This window comes from Rhinopithecus bieti, unplaced genomic scaffold (assembly GCF_001698545.2).
Source record: "Rhinopithecus bieti isolate Rb0 unplaced genomic scaffold, ASM169854v2 scaffold_54836, whole genome shotgun sequence".
Lineage (NCBI taxonomy): Eukaryota > Metazoa > Chordata > Mammalia > Primates > Cercopithecidae > Rhinopithecus > Rhinopithecus bieti.
In genome coordinates this window covers 32,414-46,805 of record NW_016821173.1, presented here as the reverse complement: position 1 = coordinate 46,805, position 14,392 = coordinate 32,414, and the positions used below count along the sequence as shown (strand labels likewise).

Sequence of the window (14,392 nt, the reverse complement as noted above, 5' to 3'; positions counted from 1 at the left end):
ATAGAAAACCCATCCCCGTTTACAGACAACATCCAGAAACCTCGCTGTCTTTGTGTTTTTGACTAGAGACCAACCTGAGCAGAGAAACAGAAAATAAAGATGCTTTTGAGTAGGACAAACAGTGAGGATGGCTTCAGGATGACAGTTGCCCTACTGCGGTAAGATCCCACATCCGGACTTTTCTGGCCAAGGATGCCAGAAGTGCCAGAACAGATCCCCTTCCACCGACTCTCTCAGGTCTAGGCAAATACAGTCTCCCACTACCATGCTTCCTCCCTGAGGATGCTGTATTCCCAGGAGCATTCCTAAGGCCTTCTAGTCCAGTGCCGTGGGCACACTGGAGGCCAGCAGCCAGGGATGCTCACTGATGGCCTGTGTGGAGGCTGTTGTGCACTGCCTTGAAGACTCAGAGGCTCCCACAAGTATAGCTGCAGCCACGATGCCTGCTGTCAGGGTTCTACAAGACCAGGACTTCGGCCTTTTGCTCCTAGACTCCTCTACACAGGTAACCCTTTAGTGGCCCAGGGCCCCAAGGGGAGTGCAGTGGGCTGTAGGCCCTGCAGGGCTTCCCAACAACACTGGGTTCACATAGGTGTAGCACAGGATTGTCAGCAGGGGAGGCCCATGGGTCTTCAGGGGAGCAGCCCCCAGTGGTCAGCTGTCAAGGTTGTGTGGGATGGGAAGAGTAGGCCCTGATCTGTGGGAGCTCTGGAGCTTCCTCCTGTGGTCAGCCATGAGGCAGAAGAGGGACTTAGGAGAGCAGTGGGAAGGGGCGACCTTGGGGGAGGAGGCAGTCTTGTGGCAGGAGGCGGTGCTAGTGGTGGACAACCTAATGGTGTTGGTCCAGGTGGTGGCCAGGGAGGAGGCCAACACCAAGTGGCAGAAAAGGATCAGAGGGCACCGTCTGGCCCCGGCTCCAACCAGCAATGGACTCTCTAAACATCCTTCTCTTGGAGCTGGGCTCCGTGAACACCCCAAACCCCAGGGCATACCCTGCTTTGGGGAATGAGCCTTAGCCTTGCAGCCGCCCTTTAGGGACGACTGGTAGCTGGGGGTGGGTGATAGGCATCCCAAGGAGGGGTGGCGCATGGCCAGCCCAGAGGCACAGGGGGTTAGCCAGAACACAGGGGATGGAGGACAGGAGGGAATCCAAGGCCATGCTCCTATAGATGTGAGGGCAGCTTGCCTGTAGGTGCTGTCAGAACATGTGGTAGGGATGGGGAGAAAAGATCATCACTAACAAGGGAGGAAAAGGGGGCCAAGGACTCTTCGTGCATAGCAGAATTCTGAAGGGCACTTTTCTTTTGGAAAGTCACTGGAGGAAGAAGAGTCTGCATGCCCATGCCAGCCATTAAACCATCCCCACTCCCCATGCCTGTTTCCAGCAGGTTCACCCCCAAAACCAAAGGTTCACATCCATAAGTTGCCTTGGATCATAAAGCATGAAGAATTACATGTCAGGCCGTGGAGACCGGGCCTGAGGAATAGGTCGGGTTTCTGACTTAGGTTGATGTACACCAAGGGGTGTCTCGGCAGGACAGCTGAGAAGAAGAAAACATGCTTCACCCCAGCTAGCAGGCCACCTCAGCCCGTCTAGATGAAATGGTCACTTTGATTCTCTCTGTGTTCTCCTTCTTAGTCAGTTAGGTGGAGGAACTCAGACATTCCAGGTACCGGTAACACGATGAAGTTTTCTTCTTGTCACATTTACTTCTACATTGAAGTGAACATTAAGGAATATCGTCTTGGCATCCTTGGAAAGGAGTGCCTCCTGGCATGGTAGAGGAGACAGTATGTGGAAGGGTATGCCTGGACCTGTAGCTTAATTCCATATAGTACTACCTGAGGGAGTTACAGCGGGAACAGAGAGGAGGCCAGGTTTGGGGGTTGAGAGCCCTGTGGGTGCTGAAGCTGGGACACACACAGAGAACACAAAGCTCAGAGAAGAGACTGCCGTAAGCAAACCCAGGCCATCCATGGGCTGAGGGAGAAAGGTTCACCAGGGAACTGTAACATCAACAATTCAGGATTATGGAACCTTAAGCTGCCTAAGAGGCATAAGTGGCTAAGTTCAGTGGGAGAGAAGCAAGTCTCAATAGATAGCTGCTTCATCATCCCTTGCTGGCTCCCTTCTCTGCCCTGAGGTCTGCTACAACCTAAGGGTGAGTTTGGTTTCAAATAGGGCCCTCTCATCCTCTATGCAGATGTCCATCCCAGGCCTGTCTACGTTTATGTGCTCCCACAATAGCTCTCCCAGGCCCATCACATACTTTGTGATGACCCCAGGCTTTCTCAACATGCTCTCTCCCATCTGCCGTCATCACTCATACATGGCATGCCCAGCAATACAGGCCACTGCACAGGGAATCTGGATGACCATACTGGGCTCACAGTGGGGAGGAAATTGAAGAGATGGCCAAGTGTCAGGGGACCTTCTGTGTGTGTCCAGGGAGGGAATCTGGTTGGGCATTAAGTCCCACTTAAGTATTGATGTGAACACCAGTGTCTCTTGTCCCTGAACCTGTGCCTGCAGTCACAAGGATTAAATGACATTCACAACAATACTACCTAAGTGATCTACAGATTCTATGCAAACCCTGTGAAAATATCAACGACCCATTCCTCATACAAATACAATATGAAAATCCTACAATTTCTGCGAAATCGAAGAATATCCTGAAGATCCAGAGCAAACCAGTAAAACGCACAAAGCTGTAGTCATCAAACTACTTAACTTCAAAATATACTGCAAGGTTTTACTTACCAAAATAGCATAGCACTATGGGAAAAGAAGAGACATGAGCTAAATAAAAACAACAGGGGCACAGAACTAAGTCACTTCTTTTGCTTCTCACGACCTATTCCCAAAGAAGCAAGAATGGTTGATGCAAAATCAAGTCTGTTCTATAAACTAGGTGAAGAAGAACTTTGATATGTACGTAAAGGATTTTAAAATTAGATCATTTTCGCCAGGAGCAGTGTCTCACTCGTGTAATTGCAGCACTTTGGGAGGCCAAGGTGGGTGGATCACCTGAAGTCAGGAGTTCAAGACCAGGCTGCCCAACACGGCAAAACTCTGTCTCTATGAGAAATACAAAAAAGGAGGAGGACGAAGCTCCAAGACAATGGTGTGGGTAATGATGTTCTCAAAGTGACTGCAAAAGCACAGGAAAAAATATGAAAAATAGAGAATGGGGTTATATCAAACCAAAGTGCTTCACAAGAACACAGGAAACTAAACAGAGGGAGGAGACATCCTACAGGACGGGAGAAATTATTGGATCACCATACGTCTTATAATGGGTGATTATTTACAGAACGTAAGGAACTCAAACAACTAAATAGCATGAAAATGGGCTAATGACGTAAATACTCATTTGTTTAAGTAAGGCATACAGTTGCCCAGCAGGCATACTACGAAGTCCTCATCATCCCTAATCCATAAAGCAAATCCAAATCAAATCCACCGTGAAACGTCATCTCACTTCAGTCAGAATAGCTATTGTCCAAAACACAAAAGAAACACATTTCTGGTGAGGATGCAGAGAACAGGATATACATGCACCCTTTTGGTGAGAATGTAAATTAGTGCAGGACTTACACAGAGTTTTATGTCGAATTAAGTGTGAAGAGTCCTCAGAAATCTGCAAGCAAAACTACCCACCATATGCTCCAGCAATATGAATAGCAGGGCAGAATCATTTGTTTCGTGCCCTTCTTTCTAGCATATTTCCTGGGTAAACATTATTTCCTGACTCCCTATGTTTGAGACTCATTTTCCTTAATGGGATTTTTACCATTTGACTGGTATTTCTGGAATTTTCTCTCTATCATTATGTCTACATCTATGTCAAGGTCTATTTCTACATGTCTATTTCTATCTCTCTTGTCTGTCCATGTCTCTGTGTCTCTATTTCTGTCTCTGTCTCTATATCTCTCTAACTCTATCCTTATCTCAATTGAAGCTGTTTGACACCTCTTTGCACTTTATTTGGATTCTTGCTTATGCCATGTGAATCTCTTAGTAAACTAAAACCCATCTATTTGAACCCTGGTGGATTTAGGCTTTGCTAAATAGACATCCTGGATTTTGGAAGCTTTTACAAGGATAATTTAAAATCTCAGTGATCTTTGAGAAACTTAGTATCTCCCTGCACTTGTGAATCTTTCACCTCTTCCTTCCTCTTACTCATGCTCCTTACCTGTCCTTTTACTAACTTTTATCTTCCATTTATCTCCCTTGAATACTTTGACATATCGTACTTCAAACCTCTCATCATCCATCCTTCTTCTATCTACCACTAAACAAGCCTTCTTCTTTCCAGTTAAACCTCTCAACCCACTATAGGGATGAGAAATTTACACTTTCTAAATCAGTGACTCTTGAGGGACTCAAGGATCATCCCACCCTCCAAAAAATTATCTGACTGAGGTGGAAAAGAAAAATGACTAATTAGAAGAGATTGAGTATTTTAACTACCCAGCTTTTGAAGAAATTCAGACTGTCACTGGATGTATCCTGTAAGTAAAATGCACTCCTCTATCTCCCTAGATTAAATATTATGGAAAGTAATCTCAGAAAAATTCTTCTTTAACAACACAGGAAAAAAAAAAAGGTATTATACCACTTATTGAATAGGTAACCTTGTCTCACTTTTCAGAAGCACAATTTAGATTAAATATAAAGTGAATTTAAACCAGTGAGATTTATATTATTCTAGTGCTTTATTCATGACTAAATTTTAGCAGAGCTATAAAATCTGTTGCTGCTAATTACAATTTTTTCATTTACATTATGTGTGTGTGTGTTATATTTCTACCACTGGATGTTATTACCCAATTAATTTTGAGTATCACTTAAAAGGGTGCTATTCTACTTGGTTTAGAGATAAATGAGCACCATTGTGAATTATATACTCCTAAAAAATCCCAGAAATAGAAGAGCAAGTTCATGACTCATGCAAATATTTAGTAAATAAGATTAGTTTAAAATGGTTTATTGCACACAGACACATACTAAGAGCTGTTGTTATTGTTAAGTGCATGAATACATTTGTGGGCCAGGCATGGTGGCTTACGCCTGTAATCCCTGCACTTGGGGAGGCCAAGGCAGGTGAATCATCTGAATTCAGGAGTTTGAGATCAGAGCAGCCGGGCCAGTATGGCAAAACCCAATGTCTACTAGAAATAAAAAGTCAGCCAGGAATGGTGGTGCACACCTGTAATCCCAGCTATCCAGGAGGCTGAGGCAGGGCAATGGCTTTTTCCCAGGAGGCAGGGTTTGCAGTGAGCCAAGATCTCACCATTACACTCCACCCCAGGCAAAACGGGGTGATTCTGTCAGTGAAAAAAGCAAGAACAAAACAAAACCAACCAACCAACCAAACAAAAAAACAGAAAGAAAATAATACATTTGTATTTTGTTGAATTTACTATTTCACTAATTGAGCTGCATTACGTTCACTGGATATTTAACATTTTATAAACATTTTTATGGCAATAGAGGCATTTCTGCTGTTCAGTAAAAAGTGTTCTTTCTTTTAACAGAACATTATTGGAAAGTGGTTTTATTACCAAGCCTTGTCTGAATATCAAATATATTTAGGAATGATTTCCATAGAATCAGATATAACCAGGCAGAATTAAAACTAAATTTGACTGTGGGGACAATACTTATAAAGCCCGCTGGGGGAATTAGCCTCATAATTGGTAATAGAGTTCCTAGCTTAAAAGATGAGAAAGACAGGTCACTTGTGGGCAAGTTCTAGAATCCACAATATTTGGGGACTTTGAGAGAGGAGGAATTTAACCCAATCTACTAGTTCTGATAAAACAAATACAAAATTAGCCAGGCATGATGGTGTGTACCTACGGTCTCAGTTACTCCGGAGGCTGAGGTGGGAGGACCACTTGAGCCCAGGAAGTTGAGGCTGCAGTGAGCCAGACATTGTCTCTAATTTAAAAAGTAAATAATGAATAAATGAAGAAATAAATAAAGACCTTTGTGGTCAATGATGATTCTTACTGCATTTTGGTAAATAATGACAAAACTAGTAAGATCAGACTTATTTTCTGAACTGCAGAGAGAATTGCGTTTCAGTGGAAAACTATAGAACACCCATATGAGATGTCTTACAAATTTTATTAGTCTACATTTTCAATTCTTGTTTAATTGAATATATAGCTACAACTCTCTAAAGTAAAATTTCAACATTATGTTCCCCTTTCATGATCTGGCATCACTGAAAACTAAAACTGCCAAATTGTCCCCAAATCTTGTAATCTGAAGCTGGATGACTGAGCATCAACATTAAAAATAAATAAATAAATAAATAATCTTCATGCCATTAATACCTGATGGCAACACTGGAGACACTAAAAACTGCAAACCAGTGAAGTCATTCAATCATCACTGCCATCCTCACTCCACCATCTAAAATATACACATTAAGCTCAACACAGAGGAATGTCAATTGGCTGCCCTCTGGATGGGGAACAAGGCCTTCAATTAGAAATGATTAGGTCAAGAAGACAGCGTCCTCATAAATATTATTAGTACCCTCCTATAAGCAACCCAAGAGTTCCCAAGCCCCTTCTACCATGTGTAGACTCAGTAAGATGGCTGTTTAAAATCCACGAAGTGGGCCCTTGCCAGAACACTATATTTGCTGATGCCATCATCTTGGGCATCTCAGGCTCTAAGATTACAAGAAATGTTGGTTATAAACCACCAAGTCCAGGTATTTTCTCATAGCAATCCTAGGGGCCGAAGACTATAAAATGTATTCTGTTATTCATTAAAAAGCATAATTTTCCTATGAAAATTAAGGAATAAGGGTTTGCCTCTTATTATATAAAGACTTTTCACCATTTACTCTAACTTGCTGAAACACAGACCCCATCCGAAAGTTGATGAATTGTATCTTACAGGTTATGCTTCTGTTTCCTATTCCTTTAAATCATTATGACAAAATGTGTCATGGAGATAATTTGGGTTCAAAACTCCCAGGGTCAGAGTATCGTAGAAACTTTGTGCTTCTTTGTTGTTGTTGTTGTTATTTGTTTATTTGTTTTCCTGGGTCTCACTTTGTCTCCCAGGCAAAAATGCAGAACAATCATGCTCACTACAGCCTGGTCCTCATGGCCACAAGCAATTCTTCTGCCTCCGTTCAAGGAGCAGGACTGCACAGATACACTACCACATTCAGCAAATTTTTGTCTATTTTATATCGACAAGATTTCTCCGTGTTACCCAGGCTTGTCTCAAACTCCTGAGTTAAAGTGATATGCCTGCCACAGGCTCCCAAAATGCTGGGATTAAAGATCTGAACTTGACATCACAACTTGACAGACACCATTTCTTTTCTTGCCGCTGTGAAGATAGACAAGACTAGGGAGACTTATCTTTTCAATTAACCCTCACAATGCTACATTATAGGTGAAGGAAAACAAAACTTCATAACATAAATAACTTCAAAATCAAAGTTGGTAACTTTTCGTTTAACATTTATGTGTACCCTTTCCCTACAAAAATTGATGATCTTGTCAACATTTTCTCATGAAAATGCTTCCTCCTTGCAGATTATTCTGTTAATTGTAAGAATTACTGACTATAATAATTCTGGAACTGCATATATTCCATTTCTGTAAGTTGTATGTTCAGGAAGCTAAATTGGTTTACTCTTTTGGGTCCTATTCTTTACACTTTTATCACTAGATAATTTCTCGAACCATTAAGCCATCCCACATCTGAACCTTTATTCTGTTGTTTTGTATACTTAATTTTCCAAAAAAGCATAATGTTAAAATATTTCTATTCATATCTTCAATATCTGATAGGCTGAGCATGGTGGCTCATGCTTGTAATCCTCACACTGTGGGAGGCCAAGAGGGGGGGATCAAAATTTTAAGACAAGCCTGGCCAACATGGTGAAATGCTCTCTGCACTAAAAACACAAAATTTTAGCCAGCTGTGGTGGCACACACCTGTATTGCCAGTTACTTGGAATGCTAAGAAAGTGGAATACCTTGAACCCAGAAGGTGGAGGTTCCAGTGAGTCAAGATCAGGTCACTGCACTGCAGCTTAGGTGATAAGGCTAGACTCTGTCTCAAAAAAAAAATCTGATAAATTTTCAATCCTTCTCAGTTATTCCTATTGATAAGAATATATTGCTAGTCTGTTGGTTACAACAACCATTGTCGAATATTTCAAGACAATATTAATGTACTTCCCAGAACTAAACACCCATTTTCTACTATTGAAACTAGGAACATTTAATTTCATTAAGCTATCTACTTAGGAAACCTAGCTGGTTCAGTTTTGATTTTGCGGGAAAATATGTTTTCTTTACCATTGTCTCACTTCAGTCACAGAACGCTTCAAGAAGAGTATTCAGTCACAGAAGGCTTCAAGAAGAATACTAAACTCTAGTGTCAACCATATCTAATTATTTCCTTTGACTTCTACTATTCCTCTAAAGTATAAGTGTTTTAGGGTTAGGCAGATAGTTTTGTAGCCTTTCTGAAGACTTCCGAAACTTGACTTCATGATCCATCTACCTAGGTGCCCCAAAGTGCAGGAATTACAGACATGAGCCACCTTGCTGAGCCAAATCTGGTAAGTTTTCAAAAAGAAATACAGACTAATTAGGAAACTTGTGCAGTTTCCAAGGGAGACATCACATATGCCGAATGTTGTGCCTATTTATGTGCAAACCAACAAAGGCAATTTTCTACAAGCAACACAATTTACTCTGCTATTGCATTTGCTTTTGAGCATGTGCAGCAATAAAATCAGGTATTGTGCATTACAAGTATAATTTTATTCTGAAACTTTAATACAGGCATTACACCTAAACCAAAAGTTTTCAAAGAGCATTAAAAATTATGAAATTACTTTGAAAAAATTCTTTTTTATCTGAGTACTTCAAAAACTTCACGGAAGATGTTAGTATCTACTTCTCCACACAAAATCAACCTATTTATTGTAGTGGTACTCAGGTAATTGTGCAGAAACAACAGTTTAATTTTCAGTATGCAAGCAAGGTTTCATATGCAAGAACTATTATTTTAAATATCTGCTTTAGTCTCCTTGTTCAGTTCGGCTTCCCCCAAAACCTTTCCTAGAATCCCTGTAACTTGAGCTACCATATGCTTCACAAGGAGCACAGTGCACCCTGTCCACTGAAGGTGGATAGATTTGTTCTTTTCTACCGCCTTGCTCATGACCACTGGAACAGAAATCACCACAGTTTCTTGAGTAATTCTCCCGACTTCTGTCATATCTACCTTGTGTATTATTGTAATCATGGTGACCACATCCACTGAAGTTCATCCGAGGACCTGGAGCAGGTGGTGCACCACGAGAGATTGCTGCAGGGTTGATAAAATAATAGAACTTATGTAGAACTACATTTAAACATTTATACTTGTATCACTAAACCATGAGTCCATTAAAGTATTACTTGGAAATACCTGCTTTCCTTTGCCTCTGTTGACAGGATATTAATTATGACTGAAAGTGGATAGATTTGTTCTTTTCTACCACCTTGCTCACGACCACTGGAACAGAAATCACCACAGTTCCTTGAGTAAGTCAAAATGTTTTATTTAAAAGAAGTGTCAGAGTAGTATTTTGAAGCCCAAGAAAGTCTGTTCTAAAATAAAGGTTGAGTCTCATTTTCTGAAAATAAATTGAAGTTCTAACCTTCATATAAATGCTTTATACTGTTAACAATTCTCAATATTTTCACATTATTATTTTCCTTTGCAATTTTCCTTAATATTTCTTTAAAAGAATGATCTGCTGTATTAAATATAACTCTATAATTTACAAATCACACCTGGACTCTTACAATAACTCTGATATGCATCTCTGTAAGAACATCCATTTGGACGTTCTTAATGATCTCTACCACGGCCATCATGATCACTATATTAAAAAGAAAATTTTAGTGTCACAGCGAACAATTTAAGAGATCTATTGGACAAAACCAGACAATGTTATAGTACCCTAGTACTTGTGTTCTCTAGAGGAATGTTCATCCCCGCAAAAACAATCATAATCACAGCAAGCAAAGCCTTCACATCGTGGAGCACAATCCCTGGTGTCTCGGGAACTTGGATGATTTCTGTTTGCAAAAGTTAAAGCAACAAACTTTAAATGAGCAACTTTTAGTATCCAAAACCTAACTGTTTGCAACTTAAAAAAAATAAAGTTCCAGACCTCTAAACAGATATTTCCCCAAATACAAACGCAAATACCCAAAAAGCATGTGGAACAACAGATTCTCATAATTAAGGATTCAGAAATTGCACTTAAAAACCAAAATGAAACACCACACTTCACACACACAGGAATGTCTATAAATAGTAAAAAGCTGGAAATATCAAGTCTTTGAGAGGATGTAGGTAAATTGGAAACCTGAAACAGCGCTTGTTGGAATAGAAAATGGTGCAGCAACTATGGAGACATGTGGTGGGTCCTCAAGAAAACTAACATAATTATCATACAATCAAGCAGTTCCACTCATAGGTACCCAGAATTGAGGAAGTGTACTCAAACTAATATTTGTGCCCAGAAGTACTGTGGTGGAAACAAGCCAAACAAAATAATGGGTTAACGGCTTGTATAAGGAGTGAAGTGCTATGATGTAAATGAACCTTCAGAGCCTCTGGCTGAAGGAAAGAAGACAGAAAAACTCGTGTAGCGTTTGAGCCCATTAAAAGGAAATGCCCAGAACTGCAAGTTCACACACAGAACAGAGATTGGTGTAAGGGAAGGAATCCCAGACTGATGGGGGAGGCCCACTCTGTCCTAGGGAGCCTTAGACTGATGGGGGAGGCCCAGCCCTGCTCCAAGGAGGCCCAGACTGATAACCGACTGCCCTACTCTTAGGGAGCCACAGGCTGACAGGGGAGGCACAGCACTACCCTCAAGGAGCCCTACACAGATGAAGGAAGCCTCAAGGAGTACTGGACTGATGCAGGAAGCACAGATCTCAGGGAGCCGCAGACTGATAGGGAAGGCATAGACCTGCCCACAGGGATCTCTAATCACAGGAGACACAGCCCAGAATCAGCTCTGTGGCAGACAGGGTTTCCCACACTTGGAGCCCAGGACATGAGCAGGCGCCCTGAGGTGAGTGCGGGCCCCGGGCAGAGAAGGCAGCAGCCGCCTAGTCCTAAACTCCCCCGTGCCATACCTCAGCCTCATTGTGAAGTCATCGGAGGCACCTGAACTGGATGAGGACGACGGCTTTGGTGACTGGTCCCAGAGTCCAGAGCAGTGGCAGCAGTGAGACGGGGCCAAAGGCGCTTCGGACAACAGAGAGCACCCGGCAATGCAGGAGTCCTAAAGGGGGGCAAGAAGACAGGTGAATGGGGGCCTAGAGGGCTGGTGCTGGGGAGAGCAGGGCTCTCCCTTCAGGCCCCCAACCTGAACCTGAGCAGCCACCCTGTGCTCCCCTTTCCAAGCAGTTCCTGAAATGTCCCCATGGCCAGGAAACAGGGAGAAAGGAGGGAAGGGAGGAAGAGGGCGAGAGAGCATGGCGGCTGGCAAGACGCCGTGAGTAAACCTCATTCTGGGGCTCCCCAGGGCCCGGGGGCCCCATCCAGGCAGGGGCCAGGCCGGGTGCTGCCACATCAGCACACAGTTGCGACCGCTTCCTTAATGCAGGCTGAGTGCCCGCCACCGCCGCCCCTTCCTACCTCGGGGCTCATTGATCTCCGTGCCCACGGAAGGGAGCAGGTTTTTCCAGATGTCCATGCTGGAGAGTCAGCCGGGAGAACATACTTCACAGATGTGTGGATGTGCGTGTTCCCGCCTGAACCCAGGCAGGCCCAACAGGGGCTGCTCCCCAGCCCCACCTCGCTACCCCTGCTCAGGGTCCTTGCTGTTCTCAGTCACCTGTGGACACGACACGGCCCACCCCACTCGCCCTGCGTGGCCCAGGCCATCTAAGACCCCAGCCCTGCTCAGGACCTCCTTGCCTTGATTGGGAACAGAGCCCGTAGCTGGGCTGACAGCTCTCGATGGTCAGGGTCTTTCCTGGCCCCTGTGAGGCCCTAAAGCAGCCTGGAGCTCTAGGGACTGGTGTTGCTGAGCCACACTCGTTTGTCCTCCGACAACCAGGCTCCCACTCCCCAAGAGCCATGGTCCTGGCCTGGTGTGTTGCCCAACTCCCCCACCCCACAACCTCAGCCTCAGTCTCTCCATATGTGCTTGGGCATCAGTGGCCCTGCATTTTTGTGATAGGCAGCTCCCTTCTCCCTGGCCTCAGGCTTAGGCAGGCATTGCTGCTCCCAGCAGCAGGGGCCACTTTGAGTCTTCCCTAGAGCGGAGCTCTGCGACTGTCACAATACCCCCTGCACCTGCCTGGCCACATGGACCTGCCCCTGAATGGCCCCTCTGATTGGCTACAAAACCCATAGGCCTCTTCAGGGAGCAGAGCATGAGTCGTGGTCCCAGCATCCTGCTCTCTGGGGACCCCACAAGACTAACTGGGTGGGCACGCAACTGCTTAGGTTGGGGCCCAGCTGGAAGCAAGGGGCGTGAACCAAGCCTCTGCCGCCTGAGGGGACCCTTAGTCATGCAGCAGCAGCTGCCTGTATGTGAACGGGCAGTTCACAGGGGGTGGGCATCCACCCAGCGATGGGGCCAACCCTAACCTAACCCTACCCAACCCTAACCCTAACCCAAACCCTTAACCCATAACCAGCCTCAGGCCCTGACACAGGTGCCCAAGTAGACTGCACTGACTCTGAGGCCCCTGGACCTTCTTTCCCAATGGGCTTGGGTCTCAGACCCCAGGCACTCAACTCGGCTGACTGCCCTCATTTTACAGATGGGGAAACTGAGACTTGGAAATGGGAAGCAGTCAGCCAAGCAATCCAATGGCCCTAGAACGGCTTTGCCACCCTTTCCACCCACAGGACCAGCCTGCACACCTGAGAAAAGGAGGACTGTGACTAAGTCCACCTGGAGGAATTGAGTCTGAGCAAGGAGGGACCAGAACCAGAGGACAATGTCTAGGACAACCTGGGGGCCCCAGGGGCTGAGTAGGAACAGGAGGAGGTGATGGCTCTGCCTCAGAGGGTCTGAGTGCACCCCCACCCCACAGATAAGCCTGCCTTTGCTGTCCACACTCTGTGAGCACTGGGGGACTAGCCCAGAGTGGGTCAGCACCCTACACCTGTATATCTTGTAGTCCTTTCTGGTCCCACATTTTCTGAGAGGGCAAGGCTTGGTTACCCTCTTGCAAGATCCGGAGACATTTCCCCAGACTCCTCAGTTCATCACCACCAGCTCCAGAACCGGAGCACCTCAGAGCCATAGAAAACTTCAGGCCCAGGGAAGGGACAGCATTTGTTCCCATAGGTGCTGGGTGGGGCAGGAAAGGTACAAGCAGGAGGTCATCTGGGATGTCTTTTATTTTCCCTAGGATCAGAAATGTCAGCAGCCCCAGAAACTCAGCTCCTTGGTCTTGGAGGGGACCATCGAACAGAGCCACCTCTCCTGAGCACCACCACCAAAGTAGGTCAAGCTGCCAAGACTATCAACCTATCCCTTCTCCAAGACTCATACACAAAAGGCCAATCCCACATGCCAGCCACAGGAAGACCAGGCCTAGACCCGACTTGTGTCTGCTATTCTGCTGTTACCTGGTGCTCAGAAAACTCCTGTGACATAAGGGTTGGAGGTTGGATTGGTGGATTGAGTGTTGGGGAGATGGAGGGTGGGCTTTGCCTCGGCTGCTTCCAGCCCATGTCTCTCTCCACCCTCTGCTCATTGACAGGGCCCAGTCCCTAAACTGCTCCATAGAGAAGAGATCTGTCTGTCTGCCTGTCTGTCAGCCTGCCTGCTTTCTGGGCTCAGATCTTAGGTTTCCCCAAATGGAGGCTGAAAGGAGTCACAAGGTAGAGATCTGGAGACAAAACAGGGCTCTGGGAGAGGCTTGGGCATGTTGGGGGGAGACTTATTGGGAGACATGGGGCCTGACGCCTCTTCTACCCTCCAGTAACAGTGTGGAGAAGTCCCAGCGAGACTTGCCCATTTCCAAGATTGAATAGCGGCCATCGAGTTATGACCTGACTCCCCTCTGCTGCCAGGTCCCTCCTCCATCCTGACACCATTCCCTCAACCAGCCAACATCCTTTCATCCAATCAGTGCTGCATTATTCAAGCAACACCCTATCTAACCAATACTTCTGCATCAAATCAGTGCCCCTCTACCCAACCTATGCTCCCCCATCTAATCATTGTCTCTCCATGTCATCAACACCCCTCCATTCAATCAAAGCTACTCCATCCAAACAATAATCTCCCATCCTATCAATGGTGCTACACCCAATTAATGTTCCTTTGTACAACCAATGCTCCTGCAACCAATA

The 14,392-nt window shown here is 45.0% G+C and overlaps 1 pseudogene; it reads left to right on the top strand.

Annotated features, from left to right (window-relative positions):
• The first annotated feature begins 367 nt into the window (after positions 1 to 367).
• On the top strand, positions 368 to 14,071 carry LOC108520734 (lymphocyte-specific protein 1-like; annotated as a pseudogene).
• The last annotated feature ends 321 nt before the right edge of the window (positions 14,072 to 14,392 follow it).